Genomic DNA, 22,471 nt, shown 5'->3' with positions numbered 1-22,471 from the left:
ATAATATTTTCTAATCTAGGAAGAAGATATAAGAAAATAGGTGACAATCTAAGTTTAATGTTAGAAAAAGAAACGGTAAAACTAGAAGATAGTTTAACTGCTATGATGAGAATAACAAAAGAAAATGAAGAAATAGATAGAAAAACGGAAATTGAAAAAATAAAACAACAGGCAAAAAAGAAAGTTCAACAATTAGAAGAAGTAAAAAATACTAAAATAATAGAACTAGAAAAAGAGCTAGCAATGTTAAAAGAAATGTATAAAATGAAACAAAAAGAAAAAGAACAAAAAACAAAATTAGCAAATGAGATCATTAAATTTAAAGAAAAATTACAATTAGAAGATGAATTAGAAGAAAAAGAAGAAAATAACCAAGATAATCAACCTGAAATAAGAATTGATGAAATAAATGACGATGATCTAGATGAACAACATTTGGAAACAAGCTAAACATATACGGAACTTTTAACAAACATATATAATACAAAGAATTTAGAAGTAAATACAGGAGACGTAGACATGGATGAAAAACCAAGTACATCAGGAGTAAAAAATTCAAAAAATCCAAGATACTATAATACAAACTATGGACAATATGATAGAGAAACAACTACGTGGGATAAAAGATTGAATAAAAAATGGACACATAAACCAATAACTGAAAAACATAATTTTTTAGATTTAGACTGTGTAGTAGATATAAATAAAACAATCCAATTATGGATGGGATATATATCAAAACAATTAATAGATAACAAAATAGGAATGACACAAACACCAGGATATATAGAAAGAACACTTATAGAAACAGTAAAATTATGGCTACAAAATTTATCAGATGAAAGTTTAAAAACTCTAAGAAGTAATAAAAAATTTGATGGTGAAATAGCTACTACAACTATGGAAATATTATATAAATACGAAGTAGCTATAAGAAACGAATTTAGTAGTATGACAACAGAAGTAGAAGAACAAAATAAAGAAAAAATCAAAAACCGAAATCTAATGACAAAATTAGCAATATGTAACACCTGTTATATAGATGAATATACATGTGCATTTAGAGAATATTATTATAAAGGAACATATAGCATAGCAGAAAGTAAAGAAATAAGAAAATTATATTTTACAAAATTACCAGAACCTTTTAATTCAAAAGTAATAAAAAGTTGGAATGAAGCAGGATTAACAGATACCTTAGGAACTAGAATGAAATTCTTACAACGATGGTTTATAGAACTATGTGAAAAACATAAAGAAGAAGAAAAATGGAAAAAATATTGTCAAAAAACTTAGCATGTTGCAAAAATAAAACAGCACCCCAATTCGGTTGTACAGACAGATACTATAAAAAGAAATATAATAAAAAATACAGATCAAAATATAAATATAAAAAACCAAGAAGACGATACTATGTAAAAAACTATAAAACTAAAAGACCATATAGGCCAAAGAAAAAATTACTAGAATGTACTTGTTATAATTGTGGAAAATTAGGACATATAGCTAAAAATTGTACATTACCTAAAATTCCAAAGAAAAAACAAATATCAGAAATACTGGTAGACAATGAAAAATATACACAAATAGAGTACGTAGATTATGAATTAGAAAGTGAAGATAGTATATATGAATTATCATAAAACGAAACAGACGAAATGGAAAATAATTCAGTAATAGAATCAGATAATGAATACTATGTCAATGACTGAAACAGATATACAAATAATAACTAAAGAAAAATATCAAGATGAAGAATCGGCAGAACAAAAAATAATATTTGATAATAATATGTTTGAACAAATAAAAGGAAAAGAATTAGACCCAAGCGTAGAAAATATATTCAAAATACCAACAATGAGAAATTTGTTTAAACGACAAAAAGAAGAATATTATGTAGTAAGTCAAAGAGAACATATCAAACAAACGAATAAAAATAAAGAAATACAAGATATTAAAGCTAAAAATCCAATTAAATATGTACATTTAGGAGGAACAAAAATACTAATAAAAGCATGTTTTAGAGAAGGAATAGATACTCCCATACAAATATACTTAGCGGATGATAAAATTATACAACCCATAGAAAAAAGTATAATAATTGCAGTAAAAGGTAACATCATATACCAAAAATTTAAATTCATATTAAGTGCTAACTACTCAGTAGCAATAAATGACATGAATTTAGATAAATCACTAGTATTATATTGGAAAATATCAGGGATAGAACTAGCCCCAGGAAGTAAAATATTTACGGCTAGATGTAAAAACTTATATGTTTTAATAACAAAACATAAAATAACAGCAAAAAATAAAATAAAAAAAATAAAAATAGAAAATCCTTTTGAAAGGATAGTTACAGTCATAGATAATAATGATTATAGTTATAATGAGATTGATATAGAAGAATATTTATAAATAGTAAAAGAAAGATTAAACACATCAAAAAGAATAAACTATGAAATACCCCAAATATCATCAAAAATGAGTAGCTCAATAAGAATAGATAAAACTCCACAAAAATCAATAGAAGAAGAAATAAAACCATATGATTACTACATAACGGGAGTAATGGAACAACAAAAATATCTAATATTAATAACTACAGGACAAGAAGAAAACTATATTACAAGAGAACTAGTAACAGAAGATGAAAAAATTACTATTGAACAATCATGCCCTGAACTACCAAAGGCATTAATATATACCGAAGAAACTACAGAAAAGAAAATAATCATTAGAGGAGTACCAATAGTAATAAAGTTTACAGTATATCAAGGAGATAAAAATATCACTTTAGGAATAAAATGGTTTGAACAAGTAAAACCATATTATTTAGAAGACAAACAGTTAACAATAAATTATAATAATAAGAAGATAATAATAAAAAGAACTTTCTTATGATAAAAACATGAAAATATATATACTTGCAAAGATAATAATAGAAGGATATTACAAAATATATTATACATCAATGATAGACACAGGAGCAGAAGCTAATATATGCAAATACAATTGCTTACCAGAAGATAAATGGAAAAAATTAAAAATACCGATAGTAGTAACAGGATTTAATAATGAAGGAAACATGATCACATATAAGGTGAAAAATATAAAAATACAAATATGGGATAAGATATTAACTATAGAAGAAATATATAACTTTGAATTGACCACAAAAGATATGCTATTAGGAATGCCATTTTTAGAAAAATTATACTCACATATAATAACAAAAAGACACTGATAGTTTACAACACCATGTAAAGAAAAAATAGGAGCAAAAAGAGTAAATAACAAAAAACGAAAAACAACAGAATGGATAAAAGGAAGTGAGAAAATTACACAAATATTAGAAAATATAAAAGAAGAAGACCCTAAAATAGAATTAATTGTATTTTCTATAGATAAAGTAAAAATAATCCAAGATAAGTTAGAATTATTATATAGTGAAGATCCTTTACAAGGAAGGGAAAAACATAAAACAAAAGTAAAAATTGAGCTAATTAATAATCTATCTATATATGAAAGGAAAAGAAAAAATGACACATGTCAACACCACAAATTTTCAGTATTTTAAATAAATTTTAAATAATTAATAATCAATAATTAAATAAATAAATATAGACACATGTCAATAATCTCTCTATTATATATATATACTAGATTTTGTTGCCCGTGCTATGCACGGGCCCAATAACATAAATGGTATGTTTTGGGGCTAATAACGAAGTTTTTGAAGCGATTGTTTGCGTGGATAAAGGAATAAGTTTTTTTATCACAAACCTGTACTTTCTTTGACGCTATTCAAGCCACAATAAGACTACCCACATACCACATTTTTGAACAATTTTATGTTGTCAATTATCACGATTTAATTTTAAGAATCAGTCAATTTTTTTCTGTTTTTTTAATAAATATTTTAAGTTATCAATTATCACGATTTATTGTATTTTATACATAAGTTTTAACGATAGATTAATTTCAAGAATCAATTGAATTTTTTTAAATGTATTTATTTTTGAAATATTTTATGTTGTCAATTATCATGATTTATAGTATTTTTACGATAGATTAACTTCAAGAATCAATGGAATTTTTGGTATCTTTTTAAAAACATATTTTATGTTGTCAATTATCATGATTTATAGTATTTTTACGATAGATTAACTTCAAGAATCAGTGCAATTTTTTTGTATCTTTTTCAAAACATATTCTATGTTGTCAATTATCATGATTTATAATATTTTTACGCAATTTGTAAATATAAAAAAAAATTAAGACAAATAAATTAAAATGGACGCAATATATGCTATTTTTGTTGTCTCAATTTATGTGACACAAATGAAATTTGAAGAGTCATCCAAATTTGCACTTTTTTTAAAAAAAAAATTTTAAGTTATTAATTATTGTGATTTATAATATTTTTATGTAACTTTCAAATAACTTCCTAATTTATGTGATATGGATAAAATTACAAAATTAACCCTTTTAAAATGTCTTCCAGATATTTTAAGTTGTTAATTATTATTATTTTTAATACTTTTTTGATAATTTTAAAATGATATATGTTATTTTTTCTGTCTCAATATATGTGACCCGGATAGAATTTTGAGAGTCAACTTATTTTATGGTAGAATTTTAAATATTAAATATTTTAAGTCATTTGTAAATGATTTATTATATTATATTATTATATATAAGTAGAATTATATATCATATTATATTATATTTTATATATATATATATGTAGAATTATATATTATATTATATTATATATATATATATATTATATTTATTTTCTACTATATAATAAAAGGGAGTTTATGTATATATTATATAAGTAGAATATTATATTATATATTATATAAACTCCCTTAGAAAATAAATATATATTATATATATTATATAGTAGAAAAAATGATTTATTATATTATATTATTATATTATGTATTATATAGGGAGTTTATGATGGGACATTCAAATGTCCCATCATAAACTCCCTCTTATATATAAGTAGAATGTAATTTAAGTTCTGTAAGCACATCATACACAAATGCACGTTTCATGTTATTAAATGCGGTAATTTTGATACACATATTAAATACAGTCTTTATTATTGAAATGACAATTAATTAAAAGTCTATGTAAAATAATGAAAAAAAATCAACTAACTACCTACTAACTTCCCAATTCTATCTTAAATTAAAAAACTGCTGGAATATTTTTTTTATTATAAACTAATTTAAATTTTTCAAATTAGTTTTTTAGTAATTAAAATTCTCAATTATTAATGAAAAAAAAATCAACTAACTACCGACTAACTTCCCAATTCTATCTTAAATTAAAAACTGCTAGATTTTTTTTTTATAAACTAATTAAAAAAAATCAAATCAATTTTATAGTAATTAAAATTCTCAATTATTATGTTTAAAAAATATTATATATATCAAAAGACAAGCATTACTATCCTATTTTTTAAATCTACCGCCTACAATTTTTCACTCTTCTTTTCTCCTTTGTTCTCTTTGTTCTCAAATCTCAATAATGGTGAAGAAATGGCTTGATACATCTCATATTGATCTTCTTAACATGTTAATGGGACAAACTAATATTTCTACAACAACACTTCTTTAAAGGTATAATGTCAATTTTCTCTCTAAATTTACTTTCATATTTTTCTTAATAGTTTTAAATTTGAAACTTCTTGCTTTAGTTTTTACTTTGACATTGATAGATATTTGCGAAAAATTTCAAGCAACATTTTTGGATTTCTTTCTAAAAAGTTGAATTGCTTAAAATTTAATTTTTTATATCAATTCATGTACCTCTTTATGGAGTTATTTTAAACTATTTGGAAAATAGTTTTGCAAGGATTAAATTCAATTCGCCTTCATATTTTGTGGAGTATATTATAATGCATTTATGATATATGTAGTTTTGCAAATTTACGATGTTTAATAGTTAATAGGACTTCATGTGAGATCTTCAAATATAGTAATTAGACTTTTATTATTTATGAAAATTTAGGTTGTATATCTCTTTCATATTTGTTTTGTTTTTATTTATTTGTTTGATGTTTGATTCCTCTTTTATCTATCTTTATTTTCTTTTTTTTAACGGATTGTAGTCATAGCCTCATAGGATCAGAGGCAGTGACTTTGTTGACACTGCGATATGCAAGGCTTTAGTGTCAAAGGGTACAGAGACCATAAGTTTGAGAAGATATTTGTAAATTTGACTGAGTAGTATAATATGAATTTCAATTATTAAAATCAGTCTGTACTAATTTATGTGATAGATCTTATACATTTTTTGTTTATTCATAATAATCCATATGATTATTCTATCCTCTTATGCTATTTTTACGTATTATGAGTTCTCAAATTTGAGTATTCTTACACAAGTTCGAAATCTCTCTTACCCGGACTCATGAATAGATCAAGTCACTTGGATAACAATCATGTTCATTTCTTCATCATACACTTGAGTAGATTGAATGAACGCAAAGGAACATTTGCATTGGTGAAATGAATGTAGAAATTGACTGTAGTTTATTGTTACTCTAATCAATATATGCTATGTCTTAATATACTTGCAATTCATCCAATGCAATGAAGGCACCAGATTATGAGTAAAATATACTAATATTTTACATTTATTTGTAGATTTATCTAAAATCAATTAAGACTTTTGAATATTTCATATATTATAATTTAAATATTAGTGTTACATTTAACTTTGTTGCAGCAATGTTATCACAAATTTTGATTATATAGATGTTTAAGGTTTACATTGGTAAGAGGTATACGAAAGCAATCCTACAAGAAAAAATTTGGTGTTATTATTGTGCAGATACAACACTTTGTATTCAAGAAACATTTCATTTGCTTTTTCTGTAAAAAAAAAATTAAAAAAATTATCACAAAAAATAATACAAATTGTATGTTATTTAGAGCTTCAAAATTACTATTAGTTTCCTTTGAAATTTAAGTAATTAGATGATACAACAATAATGTGCAAAAATCAATTTTTTTTGGGTTTATTAATCAAATGTTATGCACATGACATTAATAAATGAATTTAAAAAATTATAATTTTAAATTTCATGAAATGCTTGATTTTTCTTTATTTACAAGTATGTTTTCAAGGCTCATATCAACAAGAGATTTAAGATAATATAAAATTTATCAAATATGATTTATTTGATTAATTGTTTTTTTCCATGAAATGTTCTCAATTTTTTTGTTAAAGTTATATCTAAGATTTTGTGTTACTTCGCAGAAGTTAACAGATATATTATGAAATATAACAAAATTTATTTAATGTGTTTTGGGTAGAAATAAAATAGATCAAAATTCGATTTTTGTGAAAATTAAAAGCAATTATTATATGTACAAAAATTGAAATCATGACATGCTTGATTTTCTTTTGATTATAGATAAGTTTTCAAGACTTATATTGATAAGAGGTTTATGATATCAATCCTCCAAGAAATAATTTGACATGATTATTGTGTAGATATAATAACACTTAGTGTTCAAGTAAAAATTCACTTAACTTTTTCTGATTTTTTAATAAAAAAATCATCACAAAAAATAATACAAATCATATATTATTTAGAGCTTCAAAATTACTATTAGTTTCCTTTGTATAAAGTAATATTTACATTTGAAGAAATGACCAATGAGATCAAGGTTGATACATAATATTTTAAAATTGAAATAATTAGATAATACAACAATAATGTGCAAAAATCGATTCTAATATCAAGTCATTTGGTAGTTTTAGAACAAAACTAAAACAAAAGAAAAAAATTAATAAACAACAAAATTAACTATTTGAAAAAAATTTAAAAATCTCATGCTACAAAATAAATAAATAAACTAAAATAATTAATGAAAAAAATAAGAAAAAGAAAAACATTGACAAAGACATAGCTATAAATACGTAGATAATTTTTTTCAAAAATAAAATAATGATTGAAAACAAAAGCTAATCTAAAGCATCTCCTAAAATTCCTCACCACTTACCTAGCTATCGTTATCTCTCAAAACTCAATTATATATTTTAATCTTCTACCTATATAATAGGAAAGACAAAAGTGTCACACATCACAAAATAATTCAATTCAAATTTTGAGTTTATATAAAATGAATTTAGTATTTCAAATAAATATTATGTAATAAGAAAATAGCATCAACATATAATTTTTTAAATTATAAAAAAAATTTTAAAAAAATTTAAAATATTGTAAATTTGTATTTTGCAAAATATTGCAACATTCATCATCAGAATAATTCTAAAATTTTCAGTTTGGATATTTTTTTAAAAAAATTCTCTCCAAAAAAATATAATTTTAATTTGATAAATAATTATGTAAAAAGTTGTCAAATAAAATTGCCAAAAACAAAAATGGGTAGTTATATTATTTTAACAATTTCGAGATTTTCTCAAAAAAAATAATAAAAATTCTTAGTTAAAAATAACTAACAAATTACAAAACACCTATATCATGTAGTGTTCTCTTTTATTTCTCCCACTTCGTATAGACTTTACTTATATTACTTAATTTGTAGATTTATCAAACCTTTTAATCTTATCATTAAATAATATAATTTCAACTCTTTTTTTAGAGATAAGGTGATTTACATCCTTATTGATCTCAACTACATTCTTTTTTAGAGATAAATGATTTGCTACTATTCTTAGTAATCTTCAAATTAAAATTATATCGAAAAATATTTTTTTAAAAATAATTTTATCATAGTATCTTTTGTTTTAATTGATAAGTGAACATCATTTTTTTTATACATTCTTATTTTATGAAATTGTATTTGATTAAATAAAAAATATTTTATTTTGCAAGATTGAACGAGAGAGGAGTGTGCTAAAGAGGTTGCAACATGCTTTGAAAATTATATTTAGATTTAGCTAAAACTATCATAAATATTTTTAATACTAGGTTTTAGATTGATCTATTAATTTAAGATTTAATTAATTAGCACAGGTATCAATTCAACACACGCCACATATGTTATCAATCTTCATTATACTAGAAGAAGAAGAATTGTTAGTATAATGTTTAGTGTCTTTGAAGAAAATACCCTCATTGCACATAATTATGGTGATTTTTTTGTTAGCATAAGTGTCTATATAAAATGAAAACATTGTATATTATTATACATGCACTTTTGTTATTCAATAATAATTTGTATTAATTATTTTAAATCTAAAAATTATTATATTTTAAAATATCCGCGCAACGCGCGGGCACGTATACTAGTAATAGTATAATAACCCAAAAACCATTAAAGTATAATTTTAATGATTTAACAGAATTTAAGATAAATATAAGTGAATTACTAGAAAAAGGATATATACAGGAAAGCAATAGTAAGCATACAAGCCCAACATTTATAGTAAATAAACATAGTGAACAAAAAAAAGGAAAAAGTAGAATGATTATTGATTATAGAAATTTAAATGCAAAAACTAAAACATATAATTACCCAATACCAAATAAAATATTAAAAATAAGACAAATACAAGGTCATAATTACTTTAGTAAATTTGACTGCAAATCATGATTTTACCACCTAAAGTTAGAAGAAGAATCGAAAAAACTTATAGCATTTACAGTACCACAAAGATTTTATGAATGGAATGTATTACCATTTAGATATAAAAACACACCAGGTAGATATCAACACTTTATGGATAACTACTTTAAATAACTAGAAAATTGTGTAGTATATATTGATGATATATTATTATACTCTAAAACACAAGATGAACATATAAGGTTATTAGAAAAATTTATACATATCATAGATTACTCAGGTATAAGCCTAAGAAAAAAGAAAGCAGATATAATGAAAAAGTAAATAGAATTCTTAGGAATACAAATAGATAAAAATGGAATAAAAATGCAAACACATATAGTACAAAAAATAATTAACTCAAACGAACAACTAGACAAAAAAAAAGAAATTACAATCATTCTTAGGACTAGTAAATCAAGTAAGAGAATACATACCAAAATTAGCAAAGAATTTAAAACCATTACAACAAAAATTAAAGAAAGACATAGAATACCAGTTTGATAAAAAAGACCAAACACAAATACAAAAAGTAAAACTATTATGTAAGAACCTACCTAAACTATATTTTCTGGATGAAAACAAAAAAATTACTTATATAGTAGAATCAGACGCCAGTGAAAAAAGTTATAGAGGAGTCTTAAAATATAGGTATGATAAAGAAAAAATAGAACATCATTGTAGATATTATTCAGGAACATTTACTAATACAGAAATAAGATGGGAAATAAATAGGAAAGATTTATATTCACTGTATAAATGTTTACTATCATTTGAACCATATATTGTATATAACAAATTTATTATAAGGACAGATAACACACAAGTAAAATGGTGGCTAACAAGAAAAATACAGGATTCAGTAACTACAAAAGAAATGAGAAGATTGGTGTTAAATATATTAAATTTTACATTTACTATTGAAGTAATAAAAACTGACAAGAATGTTATTGCAGATTACTTATCAAGACAAAGCTACTCAAACTGAAAAAGAAAATACAATTGAAGAGATACTCAAAGCCATCACTACACTTTGTATCAAAGTGGACAGTATGGACAATAAGTTACAAAAGCCAAAGACTAATGAAGATAATCTGAAGTCTAAAGCTAGTACAAGTCAGCAACATAACTATAAAAATGCGGAGCTAAGTCGAACAGAAGACTTTTAAAATCCAGAGCTAGAAGAAGACGTTGGGATACTCCAAAAAACCCATAATGATTGTTTCAATGCAGCTGAAGGTACAAGCAAAATAGTTAGGAAACAATATACAAGCTCTAATTTAAACAAAATGTTTGAAAAACCATTTAGACCAAAAATACCAAAAGACCCATTGATTATATCACCACAAACCTCAACGTATGCAGAGAGCCTAAACAAAGACAAAAAGATTTATAACCATATAACACAAACCTATATTAGTAATATACACAAAATCCAAACATATTTGAATCTTAATTCCAGATCTACCACTACTAAAGAACCAACCCAAGATTATTTAACCCAAAAGTTACAAGGGTACAATAAGTTGATAGCTCAACCACGAACTAAAGCAAATTTAGTCAAAATCTGTTACAACTATGGATTATTAAGTACAGTCTAAACATACGATGGAGAAGAACTAAGCGGTATACCAGAGATACACAGATCATTTATAACCTATAAAAGAGTAACAAAAGGCAATATATTTTATGTAAAGTTTTATGCGGCCCCGATAGAGATACTATTTGATGAAATAAAACCAATAATACAAGTTATAAAAATAGGATTAGCCGGAGATATGATAAATCCAGAAGATATTGGACAACAACCAGAGATACAAGAAATTGAGATACCAAGTTTCTATGCTAATAAGAGAGTAATTGGTATGCCAACAATTATCCAAGAACTAGCAAATAATTATGTAAATGGTAATGCAATATGGAGTTATTATTCACGAGACCAACTCATGATATATTCAAACTCAAGGGAGCTGAGGCAAGCAGATATGAACGAAGTACAAAAATGGATATTATCTCTACTCAAACTAGAAGAACAACCTATTACTAGAGCACTAAAGAAGGGATTCATCTCAAATGAACCATTAACCAGATATTGTAAGCTAATTGGACACAAATATCCAGATTATAGATGTTCAAAACGCAACGGAGAATATAATGTGATACCAGATATCCAGCTAGAGTGATACAAAAGAGAAAGCAAAAACAAGATAGGAGAAAAGACAAAAGAAATGGCAGACAAGTGGAAGAAAAAGAAGACAAGTTATGAAAAGTCCTAAAGTAAATAGTTGAAAGATAAAGTACAGTCAAAGTTTTTGACTTGTTGTGTAAATTATTGTAAAGTAACGTAGTAAAGGACAATGTAAAGTAAAGTAGAATAGGATTGGTGTAAAGAAAAGTAGAATAGTAAGTAGACAAGTGTAAAGTGGGTAGGTGTGGTAGCATTATTAAGGGACAAGTGTAAAGTGGGTAAGTGTGGTAGGTTTGCATTATTAAAGTAGTGTGCAGATAAGTGTGAGTGCAGTAGAATTTCCTTTATATATAAAGGAATGTATATGTAATATAATGAGCAATCTTTCAATAAAACGAAGCAAGTTTCCTAAAAACACTCTCTGAAATATTCAATATTTAATACTTAATAGATAATGGAACAACCTTCAGATATCATGGATAAGCAAGAGGCAAAGGTATATTGTTCAAAAAATATGCAGAACTAATTTCATATATTCCTGAATATCATATATATGATTGAATAAATTTATGTTAGTTATTATGTATTAAAATTATTTGAATCATGATTTCTAGTTTATTAGCACACTGGAAACAGGGAGAAAACTTCTATACTATGCCATCCTAATGTTGAAACCGGTAGGCAAGGAAAGCCGTTTAGGGGAGTAAACAAAGTTGAGGCGTTGATAAGAAGGAAGTATCCGCTAAAGTACGATGCTAGTAGTGACAGGAGAATATGATATACAAATAATCTAGTTCATAATGATCTAATATGAATTTAATCAATTATGAATATGATAGGAAGGAATAATGGAAAATAAAAAACCTGCATAACAACGAACGTGACTACATACATGCATGATGAAATAATAAAAAACTATGAAACTTTAATCCTATATATACTTAAAGGTATAAAGATAATTGAATTTAATAAGAATCATATGGGAAAAAATATTTAATGATAACGAACCAAAAGATATATTAAACCAACAATGGTATGAAATAGACCTACATGATTTAGACCTCGAAAGAATAGGAGGATATGATTTAGAAATAAATTCAGATTAAAATGAACCACGAATATTCACAATATTTGACAGAAGCTATGGAAAATATAAAACTATTAGAACAATTGATGGAAAATAATTTATATATATACCTAAGAACCCAAGATATGTTATATCTAGAATATACCATAAATAATATTAAAGAGATATCAAGATTAAGACACTTAACAAAAGAATATTATAATAAAATCTTTAAAATGGATTCCTCACCTACCAAAAAGTTACACCTACCAAAAATGTCATGAATTCCTCACCTACCACACTACCAAAAATATCATGAATCCCTCACCTACCAAAAAGATGAATTCTGCTACGAAAAATGATATCAGAGCTATGGATCAAAAGAAATATAAGAAGAAACATACTAGTAGAAAAATAAGAAAAATAAGAAGAAAATTAAACAAATTATATCTAGAATACAAACAACTCAATATCACAAAAATTGATAACGATAAATTAGATCAATTAATATATAATATATCTTAAATAGAATATAAATATATTCAGTATTTAAAAATAAAATGAATAACGAGAATAATGAATATAGACAACAACTTGCTGAAATAATTATAGCAAAAAGACAAGAATTAAGACATAGGCAAAATAGACTTAACAGTAATATATTCGCAGAACTTGTAAAAAATCTATAGTAGCACAAAGGAAAACTATTTTACATCTACAGATGCAGATAGAAAGTTTAGAATATAAACTTCAACACAATCAATAATTGAATAAAGAAGACTACGCAATAGATGAAAAAACATTTGAAAATTATGACAGATTAAAAATAAAAATAATATTTTCTAATATAGGAAGAAGATATAAGAAAACAGGTGACAATCTAAGTTTAATGTTAGAAAAAGAAACGGTAAAACTAGAAGATAGTTTAACTGCTATGATGAGAATAAAAAAAGAAAATGAAGAAATAGATAGAAAAAAGAAAATTGAAAAAATAAAACAACATGCAAAAAAGGAAGTTCAACAATTAGAAGAAGTAAAGAATACTAAAATAATAGAACTAGAAAAAGAGCTGGCAATATTAAAAGAAATGTATGAAATGAAACAAAAAGTAAAAGAATAAAAAACAAAATTAGCAAATGAGATAATTAAATTTAAAGAAAAATTACAATTAGAAAATGAATTAGAAGAAAAAGAAAAAAATAACCAAGATAATCTACCTGAAATAAGAATTGATGAAATAAATGACGATGATCTAGAAGAACAACATTCGGAAACAAGCGAAACATATACGGAACTTTTAACAAACATAAATAATACAAAGAATTTATAAGTAAATATAGGAGATGTAGACATGGATGAAAAACCAAGTACATCAGGAGTAAAAAATTCAAAAAATCTAAGATACTATAATACAAACTATAAACAATATGATAGAGAAAAAACTATGTGGGATAAAAGATTGAATAAAAAATGGACACCTAAACCAATAACTGAACAACATAATTTTTTAGATTTAGAATGTGTAGTAGATATAAATAAAACAATCCAATTTTGGATGGGATATATATCAAAACAATTAATAGATAACAAAATAGGAATGACACAAACACCAGGATATATAGAAAGAACTATTATAAGAACAGTAAAATTATGGCTATAAAATTTATCAGATGAAAGTTTAAAAACTCTAAGAAGTAATAAAAAATTTGATGGTGAAATAGCTACTACAACTATGGAAATATTATATAAATACAAAGTAGCTATAAGAAACGAATTTAGTAGTATGACAATAGAAGTAGAAGAACAAAATAAAGAAAAAATCATAAACCGAAATCTAATGACAAAATTAGCAATATGTAACACCTGTTATATAGATGAATATACATGTGCATTTAGAGAATATTATTATAAAGGAACATATAGCATAGCAGAAAGTAAAGAAATAAGAAAAATATATTTTACAAAATTACCAGAACCTTTTAATTCAAAAGTAATAAAAAGTTAGAATGAAGCAGGATTAACATATATCTTAGGAACTAGAATGAGATTCTTACAACGATGGTTTATAGAACTATGTGAAAAACATAAAGAAGAAATAAAAATGGAAAAAATATTGGTAAAAAAACTTAGCATATTGCAAAAATAAAACAACATCCCAATTCCGTTGTACAGACAGATACTATAAAAAGTAATATAATAAAAGATACAGATCAAAATATAAATATAAAAAACCAAGAAGAAGATACTATGTAAAAAACAATAAAACTAAAAGACCATATAGACCAAAGAAAAAAATTAACAGAATGTACTTGTTACAATTGTGGAAAATTAGGACATATAGCTAAAAATTGTACATTACCTAAAATTCCAAAGAAAAAACAAATATCAGAAATACTGGTAGACAATGAAAAATATACACAAATAGAGTACGTAGATTATAAATTAGAAAGTGAAGATAGTATATATGAATTATCATAAAACGAAACAGACGAAATGGAAAATAATTCAGTAATAGAATCAGATAATGAATACTATATCAATGATTGAAACAGATACACAAATAATAACTAAAGAAAAATATCAAGATGAAGAATTGACAGAACAAAAAATAATATTTGATAATAATATATTTGAACAAATAAAAGGAAAAGAATTAGACCTAAGCATAGAAAAAATATTCGAAATACCAACAATGAGAAATTGGTTTAAACGACAAAAAGAAGAATATTATGTAGTAAGTCAAAGAGAACATATCATAGATTGCAAATACATCAAAGGAAAGGCTAAAATACCAATAATAAACAAACGAATAATAAATAAAGAAATACAAGATATTAAGGCTAAAAATCCAATTAAATATGTACATTTAGGAGGAACAGAAATACTAATAAAAGAATGCTTTAGAGAAGGAATAGATACACCCTTAGAAATATACTTAACGGATGATAGAATTATATAACACATATAAAAAAGTATAATAAGTACAGTAAAAGATAACCTCATATAACAAAAATTTAAATTCATAATAAGTGCTAACTACTTAGTAATAATAAATGACAGGAATATTGATAAATCACTAGTATTATATTGGAAAATGTCAGGGATAGAACTAGCCCCAGGAAGTAAAATATTTACAACTAGATGTAAAAACCTATATGTTTCAACAACAAAACATAAAATAACAGCAAAAAATAAAATAAATAAAATAAAAATAGAAAATCCTTTTGAAAGGATAGTTACAGTCATAGATAATAATGATTATAGTTATAATGAGATTGATATAGAAGAAGATTTAGAAATAGTAAAAGAAAGATTAAGCACATCAAAAAGAATAAATTATGAAATACCCCAAATATCATCAAAAATGAGTAGTTCAAGAAGAATAGATAAAACTCCACAAAATCAATAGAAGAAGAAATAAAATCATATCATTACTACATAACGGGAGTAATGAAACAACGAAAATATCTAATATTAATAAATACAGGACAAGAAGAAAACTATATTACAAGAGAACTAGTAACAGAAGATGAAATAATTACTACTAAACAATCATGCCCTGAACTACCAAAGGCATTAATATATACCGAAGAAACTACAGAAAAGGAAATAATCATTAGAAGAGTACCAATAGTAATAAAGTTTACAGTATATCAAGGAGTTAAAAATATCAATTTAGGAATAAAATGGTTAGAACAAGTAAAACGATATAATTTAGAAGACAAACAGTTAACAATAAATTGTAATAATAAGAAGATAATAATAAAAAGAACTTTCTTATGATAAAAAAATGAAAATATATATACTTGCAAAGATAATAATAGTATACTTGCAAAGATAATAATAGAAGGATATTACAACAGATATTATACACCAATGATATGCAAATACAATTGCTTACCAGAAGATAAATGAGAAAAATTAAAAACACTGACAGTAGTAACAGGATTTAATAATGAAGGAAACATGATCACACATAAGGCGAAAAATATAAAAATACAAATATGGGATAAGATATTAGTTATAGAAGAAATATATAACTTTGAATTGACCACAAAAGATTTGCTATTAGGAATGCCATTTTTAGAAAAAATATATCCACATATAATGACAAAAACACACTTGTGGTTCACAACACCATGTAAGTAAAAAATAGGAGCAAAAAGAGTAAATAACAAAAAACGAAAAACAACATAATGGATAAAAGGAAGTGAGAAAATTACACAAAAATTAGAAGATATAAAAGAAGAAGAACCTAAAATAGAATTAATTGTATTTTCTATAGATAAAGTAAAAATAATCCAAGATAAGTTAGAATTATTATATAGTGAAGATCCTTTACAAGGATGGAAAAAACATAAAACAAAAGTTAAAATTGAGCTAATTGATAATAATAGTATAATAACCCAAAAACCATTAAAGTATAATTTTAATGATTTAATAAAATTTAAGATACATATAAGTGAATTACTAGAGAAAGGATAATACAAGAAAGCAATAGTAACCATACAAGCCCAGCATTTATAGTAAATAAACATAGTGAACAAAAAAAAGGAAAAAGTAGAATGATTATTAATTATAGAAATTTAAATGAAAAAACTAAAACATATAATTACCCAATACCAAATAAAATATTAAAAATAAGACAAATGCAAGGTCATAATTACTTTAGTAAATTTGACTGCAAATCATGATTTTACCACCTAAAGTTAGAAGAAGAATCTAAAAAACATACAACATTTACAGTACCACAAAGATTTTATGAATGGAATGTATTACCATTTGGATATAAAAACGCACCAGGTAGATATCAACACTTTATGGATAACTACTTTAAACAAATAGAAAATTGTGTAATACATATTGATGATATATTATTATACTCTAAAACACAAGATGAACATATAAGGTTATTAGAAAAATTTATACATTTCATAGATTAATCAGGTATAAGCCTAAGAAAAAAGAAAGCAGATATAATGAAAAAGCAAATAGAATTCTTAGGAATACAAATAGATAAAAATGGAATAAAAATGCAAACACATATAGTACAAAAAATAATTAACTCAAACGAACAACTAGACAAAAAAAAAGAAATTACAATCATTCTTAGGACTAGTAAATCAAGTAAGAGAATACATACCAAAATTAGCAAAGAATTTAAAACTATTACAACAAAAATTAAAGAAAGACATAGAATACCAGTTTGATAAAAAAGACCAAACACAAATACAAAAAGTAAAACTATTATGTAAGAACCTACCTAAACTATATTTTCTGGATGAAAACAAAAAAATTACTTATATAGTAGAATCAGACGCCAGTGAAAAAAGTTATAGATGAGTCTTAAAATATAGGTATGATAAAGAAAAAATAGAACATCATTGTAGATATTATTCAGGAACATTTACTAATACAGAAATAAGATGGGAAATAAATAGGAAAGATTTATATTCACTGTATAAATGTTTACTATCATTTGAACCATATATTGTATATAACAAATTTATTATAAGGACAGATAACACACAAGTAAAATGGTGGCTAACAAGAAAAATACAGGATTCAGTAACTACAAAAGAAATGAGAAGATTGGTGTTAAATATATTAAATTTTACATTTACTATTGAAGTAATAAAAACTGACAAGAATGTTATTGCAGATTACTTATCAAGACAAAGCTACTCAAACTGAAAAAGAAAATACAATTGAAGAGATTCTCAAAGCCATCACTACACTTTGTATCAAAGTGGACAGTATGGACAATAAGTTACAAAAGCTAAAGACTAATGAAGATAATCTGAAGTCTAAAGCTAGTACAAGTCAGCAACATAACTATAAAAATGCGGAGCTAAGTCGAACAGAAGACTTTTAAAATCCAGAGCTAGAAGAAGACGTTGGGATACTCCAAAAAACCCATAATGATTGTTTCAATGCAGCTGAAGGTACAAGCAAAATAGTTAGGAAACAATATACAAGCTCTAATTTAAACAAAATGTTTGAAAAACCATTTACACCAAAAATACCAAAAGACCCATTGATTATATCACCACAAACCTCAACGTATGCAGAGAGCCTAAACAAAGACAAAAAGATTTATAACTATATAACACAAACCTATATTAGGAATATACACAAAATCTAAACATATTTGAATCTTAATCCCTGATCTACCACTACTAAAGAACTAACCCAAGATTATTTAACCCAAAAGTTACAAGGGTACAATAAGTTGATAGCTCAACCATAAACTAAAGCAAATTTAGTCAAAACCTGTTACAACTATGGATTATTAAGTACAGTCTATACATACGATGGAGAAGAACTAAGCGGTATACCAGCGATACACAAAGCATTTATAACCTATAAAAGAGTAGCAAAAGGCAATCTATTTTATGTAAAGTTTTATGCGGCCCCGGCAGAGATACTATATGATGAAATAAACCAATAATACAAGTTGTAAAAATAGGATTAACCGGAGATATGATATATCTAGAAGATATCGGACAACAACCAGATATACAAGAAATTGAGATACCAAGTTTCTATGCTAATCAGAGAATAATTTGTATGTCAACAATTATCCAAGAACTAGCAAATAATTATCTAAATGGTAATGCAATCTGGAGTTATTATTCATGAGACCAACTCATGATATATTCAAACTCAAGAGAGTTGAGGCAAGCAGATATGAACGAAGTACAAAAATGGATATTATCTCTACTCAAGCCAGAAGAACAACCTATTACTAGAGCACTAAAGAAGGGATTCATCTGAAATGAACTATTAACCAGATATTGTAAGCTAATTGGACACAAATATCCAGATCATATATGTTCAAAATGCAAAGGAGAATATAATATGATACCAGACGTCCAGCTAGAGTGATACAATAGAAAAGGCAAAAACAAGATAGGAGAAAAGACAAAAGAAGTGGCAAACAAGTTATGAATATAAGTGGAAGAAAAAGAAGACAAGTTATGAAAAGTCCTAAAGTAAATAGTTGAAAGATAAAGTAAAGTCAAAGTTTTTGACTTGTTGTGTAAATTATTGTAAAGAAACGTAGTAAAGAACAATGTAAAGTAAAGTAGAATAGGATAGGTGTAAAGCAAAGTAGAATAGTAAGTAGACAAGTGTAAAGTGGGTAGGTGTGATAGTATTATTAAGGGACAAGTGTAAAGTAGGTAAGTGTGGTAGGTTTGCATTATTAAAGTAGTGTGCAGATAAGTGTGAGTGCAATAGAATTTCCTTTATATAAAGGAATGTATATGTAATATAATGAGCAAGCTTTCAATAAAACGAAGCAAGTTTCCTAAAAACACTCTCTGAAATATTCAATATTTAATACCTAATAGATAATGGAACAACCTTCAGATATCATGGATAAGCAAGAGGCAAAGGTATATTGTTCAAAAAATATGCAGAACTAATTTCATATATTCCTGAATATCATATATATGATTGAATAAATTTATGTTAGTTATTATGTATTAAAATTATTTGAATCATGATTTCTAGTTTATTAGCACACTGGAAACAGGGAGAAAACTTCTGTACTATGCCATCCTAATGTTGAAACCGGTAGGCAAGGAAAGCCGTTTAGGGGAGTAAACAAAGTTGAGTCGTTGATAAGAAGGAAGTATCCGCTAAAGTACGATGCTAGTAGTGACAGGAGAACATGATATACAAATAATCTAGTTCATAATGATCTAATATGAATTTAATCAATTATGAATATGATAGGAAGGAATAATGGAAAATAAAAAACCTGCATAACAATGAACATGACTACATACATGCATGATGAAATATTTAAAAACTATGAAACTTTAATCCTATATATACTTAAAGGTATAAAGATAATTGAATTAAGAAGAATCATATGGGAAAAATATTTAATGATGACGGACCAGAAGATATACTAAACCAACAATGGTATGAAATAGACCTACATGATTTAGACCTCGAAAAAATAGAATGGTATGAATTAGAAATAAATTCAGATTAATATGAACTACGAATATTCACAATATTGGACAGAAGCTATGGAAAATATAAAACTATTAGAACAATTAATGGAAAATAATTTATATATAAACCTATGAACCCAAGATATGTTATATCTAGAATATATCATAAATAATATTAAAGAGATATCAAGATTAAGACACTTAGCAAAAGAATATTATAATAAAATCTTTAAAATGGATTCCTCACCTACTAAAAATGTCATGAATTCCTCACCTACCACACTACCAAAAATGTCATGAATCCCTCACTTACCCTACCCATATCCCGCACTAGTCACTACCTAAATTTTCTTATATTTTAAATTTCAAATATATTTTTATCTCTACCACCAAACTGTGATATTAATTCTACCTTTATTCATTTTTGTGTAATGCAAAGAACACAAAGTAAATAACGTTACAAAGAGATTGATTTTTCCGTTCCAAAACATAAGAAGAGTTTATGTTGAATGTGATGTAATGACTTTTAATGCCATTAACATTCACTATGCGTTATACAAATTAAATCTTCACTTTGAAACTCCTCTTTGGCAAATCCTATATAAGCATGACCTTTGTGAACATTACCATACAACCAACAAAAAGAAAAGAAAAATATTTTCCTTCTTTCTTCTTATTCTTAGAATATTTTTGGGCAATTGGTTTTGAGTAACCTCCAAACTCTCAGCCACGAGTGTACGTGTTTGATAGTAACTGTGGAACCTTGGGGAGCGACCGGCTACTACGATTTGCACCGGAGTCGAGCCAAAATCGCTTTCAAGGCAGTGGCTTGCCACGACACAGTGTTTGTGATAAGTTATTTATTACTTTATAATTCCAATCTAATACCAATATTGTAGTATTTTTCCCAACAATTTGAAAGAGATTTTACTAACATACAATATTGATAAATGGCTATTTCTTTGAACAAAACTTTTTCTGATTTGTCAAAACTTGAGCCTTTGGATGGAAATAATTTTAAACGATGGTCACAATTTTTTTTAATCTTCTTTGAACAATTAGAAGTTGATTATGTTTTATTTAAAGAACCTTCTATGAATGGTTCTAACACCACTACTGATTCTAGCAATGTTATGATTGTTGATGATGTTGTTAAAAAGAAGTTTGAAAAGGATAACAAACTTGTGAGAGGACTTTTGCTAAATCATATGACTAATCCTTTATTTGATTTATATTTTACCTATAAATCTGCCAAAGAAATATGGGATATTTTGAAAAAGAAATATGGTGCTGATGATGCAGGAAAGAAAAAATATGTTGTCGGTCAGTGGATTAAATTTCAAATGGTTGATAATAAGTCAATAATGGAACAAGTTCACGAATATGAGAACTTGACTGTTGATGTTCTCAATGAGGACATGAAGATATGTGAGATATTTCAAGCTAATGTTCTGCTTGAAAAATTTCCATCATCTTGGAGTGATTATAGAAATCAATTAAACATAAGAAAAAGAATTTAACTCTGCAAGAACTTATCAGTTATATGAGGACAGAAGAGGTGAACCGTCTCAAAGATAAGATGGAAACACTTTCTCTTAATTCATCTGAAGCTAATCTTGTTGAATCTTCTAGTACTGTTGTGAAA

The 22,471-nt window shown here is 25.4% G+C and overlaps 2 pseudogenes; both read left to right on the top strand.

Annotated features, from left to right (window-relative positions):
* Positions 1–10,546: 10,546 nt before the first annotated feature.
* Positions 10,547–11,785, top strand: LOC125856980 (uncharacterized; annotated as a pseudogene).
* Positions 11,786–18,506: 6,721 nt separating this feature from the next.
* LOC125856847 (uncharacterized) lies at positions 18,507–19,744 on the top strand (annotated as a pseudogene).
* Positions 19,745–22,471: the final 2,727 nt, after the last annotated feature.

The sequence above is a fragment of the Solanum stenotomum genome, chromosome 2 (genome assembly GCF_019186545.1).
Source record: "Solanum stenotomum isolate F172 chromosome 2, ASM1918654v1, whole genome shotgun sequence".
In the NCBI taxonomy this organism is placed as follows: domain Eukaryota; kingdom Viridiplantae; phylum Streptophyta; class Magnoliopsida; order Solanales; family Solanaceae; genus Solanum; species Solanum stenotomum.
The sequence above is the reverse complement of the archived record's forward strand: the minus strand, read 5'-3'. Positions and strand labels throughout refer to the sequence as shown.